Genomic DNA, 3,768 nt, shown 5'->3' on the forward strand with positions numbered 1-3,768 from the left:
ATCATCAGAGTTTGCTAAAGAATTTGTCATTTATGTAGCTTGGGAAGAAAAATTCGGCAAGAAAAAGAAAAACCTCAGCAATACAGCAAAAGTGCAAGAATACACAGAGCCATCCACTCTACGATCGGTGGACAATCATTACTACGAAATGCTTAATTTCTTAGATCCTAACCCTAACCCTAACCTAATGCCCAACCTCCAACCCTAACCCTAACCCTAACCCTAACCCTAACCCTAACCTCCTTCTTCCTTTCCTTCTTCCTTCTTCTCCCTTCCTAATTTCTTCCTTCCTTCCTTCCTTCCTTCTTCCTTCCTTCCTAAATTCTTCCTTCTTCCTTCCTTCCTTCCTTCCAACCTAATTCTTCCTAACCCTCCCTTCAACCCCTAACTCCTTCCTAACCCCTAATTTATTAAACCCCTAACCCTAATTTAACCTAATCTAACCCCTACCCTAACCCTAACCCTTCTTCAACCCCTAACCTTCTAACCCCTAGCCAACCCTGCCACCCTCCTTCCCAAGTCCTAACCTAACCTAATCCTGGCCTAACCCTAACCTCCTAACCTAACCCCTCCTTCCTAACCTAACCTAACCCTAACCTAACCCCCTAACCCTAACCCCTAACCTAACCCTAACCCTAACCTATCCTAACCCTAATTCTAATCCTAACCTTAACCCTAACCCTAACCCTAATCCTAACCCTAACCTTAACCCTAACTTAACCCTAATGCTAATCCTAAACCCTAACCCTAATCCTTATCCTAACCCTCCTCCTCCCTAATTTTCTCATCGACGAAATTAGTTGGTTGTCTGATGGTGACGTGTCACCTCTTGAATTGTGACAATTATTATAACGATTGATTTATAAGACATTTAAAATATACGTGAAAAGAAACGAAGTAGTTGTTGTTGTGGTTTTGGGCGTGTAGTTCGTTAAAGGACACATGCAACATAAAATTCGGATTGTTATTTTTGTACTTTTTATAAAGGTATATCTCCAACTAATAGTTCACCAAAGTTTGAGACTCAAAGTATATATATTTTAGAAGATCTGGAGGTTTAAAGTTGTTGCTTTACTGATAACGTATTGAAAATCCCCGACGAGCTAACAACGGCTACCGATTGGAAAAAGGTCGTTGTGACGTAATAGTTGACATTAGTTTAACGCGGTCAATTGCGCGCTTCGTTCAAAATATATTGGTAACTTCTTAACAACACGACAATTTAGCATTGAAAATATGGTTTATTGTGCCGCATTTAATTGTAAAAACGGTTCTTCTATAAACCACCAAACACAGCAAAAGGTTTCTTTTTTCGTTTCCCAAAAACAAGCGAATGTGAGATATTTGGATTGAAAAAATCCGACGCAAAAATTTAAAGCCAACAAAGAGCTCAAATTTGTGATCGCAACATTTAGAGAGTTCGTGCTTCGTGCAAAATTTTGAAGCGATTTAATAAGTAGGATGGACAGCAGGACGGCTTCGCCTTAAGAAGGATACTGTACCCACGATTTTTGAATACTCTGTGGAACCCACAAGTGTAGCATCTAAGAGGAAGCAGCCAACAAATGTTAGAACTGCATTTGAGAAGAGACGGTTGGATCAATGTGTAATTCATTTAATTCAATGAATTTAATTAAAAATATTAACGTGAATAACGAACGTGAATAACGAATGTTGGTATGTAGTTAAGCCAACTCAAACTTGTATTTCATATAAAACGAATTGCAATCGTTTTCATGTAAACAAATATAAAATGAGGTACGTTAAGTGTACTTGTGGGTAGCTCTAAATCAGAGTAAAATAGTAAATACATTAGTGCAACTGCAAACTTCTTTCGGCAAAGTGAAATAGAAATCATCAAATTTCAAAAAACTACGAGAGGTTACCAGTATTTTATCAGTTGTCTAAAAGCTCATCGTATAATTGCAGCGACTTAAGGAGTCATTTAAGTTAACATTTAACTTGGTTAAAAAGTGATGAAGATAAGTTTATGAACTGTCTATACATTATGAACATTGCTCTGTAGAATTTTAATGAGCTGTCTTTGTAGTGTACGACTTATGAGCTATGGTGTATGACTAGCACATGAACCGACTTCGTAGTTTAATTGCTTCCAAATAGAGTAACGTCATGATGGCTGTAGACACGTTACTCTTCTCACATAGTAGTCAACTGCGCAACACCAAACTAAAAAAGCGAGCTGCCTTTACCACTTATCCGATAAAATAAAATTATACTAACAATTCGTAACATTAACACCAAATGCGCTTATATTAGAGAGATTTAGCAAACACGACGTATCGCCTAAGACATCGTGAAAATGACGTAAAAATGGCGTGATTATCCCATATTTGGTTTAATCCACGCCATATTTACGCCATTTTCACGGCGTCTTAGACGATACCTCGAAGAAGATTACAAACTTTGGTACCGAATGAAGATCGTCGTGTTTGCTAAATCTCTCTATTGACTGGTTGACTTCTTTCTCTATATCTAATATTCGTCACGTTTTCAAAAGAGCAGTAAGCTAATTGTCATTCAAAGATTATTGATGTGTGTACTACGTAACTAATGCACATTGATGGTAGAGATTAAGTAGAATTTCTTGATATACTTTTCGACAGATCCCAAAAGCAATGTAATTGATTTAATACTACATCCTGTTAATGCATGTTTTATTTTATGAAAAAATGTTATTCCACCAACAAACAGTGAAAAATTGTGAAGCCCTTGCTCTTATTAAAAAAATCTTACATTCATTCTTTTGTTAATTTTTTTGCATGAAAATTGATCGTCGACAACAACACTACACCAATTAGAAGAAACTATGTCGTAAATGGACTCATTTGAACTTCACTGAGTCGACTTTCAGGGCATCTCCAAGCATTTAAAATTTTGTCCGTACTTACATCGGATTGATGACGTCTTAGTACGTCAATTGACGTCAAAGAACAACACAAGAGTCAAGAGAAGGTACGTTTGTGTATGAAAAGGCTATCAATATATCGTTAAGACGAAAATTCCTTTACGCGTTACAACATTCAACTTAAGGCAATAATTTTTCCCAGCGTTTGCATAGCCACTTTCCCTTTTCACAAAATTATAAAAACTGAGTTTATGATGGGATCTGCTCGAGAGTTCTAACAAACGTCTCCGCGATTTGCACATGTCAGTGCAAGTATGAATAATATTTTTCCGTCTTTTTATACTATAACAATAATGCGAACTCAGGTTTTGATCAATTTTCGCACACGTTGTGTTGATAATTTTCATACCATTTTATACCATTTCATATCATTTAAACAGAGCAAAAATTATGAAGCGGGTGGGGAGGGGGGTAGGGAGTGTCATACCCTGAAAAAGTTATTTGGATTTGCAGTCGGTAGAAGTACGATGTACGGATTAGTCTGAAGGAAAAAGATTTTTTGACCACTAAACAAAACAATACATGAACAGTGTCACAGTGCGAAGAGAACTGGGTCGATTACTGTGTGATTACTTTGAGATTACCACGATATTAATTAATAAAATAACACATCCTTGAAAATTGTCTAGGTTTTGTCGTATAGTGTATTCGGTACAAGTACTTTGACCAGTTGTTCGAACGGATTACACACCCCCTCCCCCCTGATGAACTGTGTAAGGACGGCCTGCATTTAAATTTAACTTTCAAAAATTATCAGTCATACATTAAGTCATGTATTAAGCTGATGAAACTTTAGACCACGTTAAAACGGAGGAATAAATGAACTAACCTTTGATCACCAG

The sequence above is a fragment of the Xenia sp. Carnegie-2017 genome, unplaced genomic scaffold (genome assembly GCF_021976095.1).
Source record: "Xenia sp. Carnegie-2017 unplaced genomic scaffold, XeniaSp_v1 HiC_scaffold_24, whole genome shotgun sequence".
NCBI classification, from domain to species: domain Eukaryota; kingdom Metazoa; phylum Cnidaria; class Anthozoa; order Malacalcyonacea; family Xeniidae; genus Xenia; species Xenia sp. Carnegie-2017.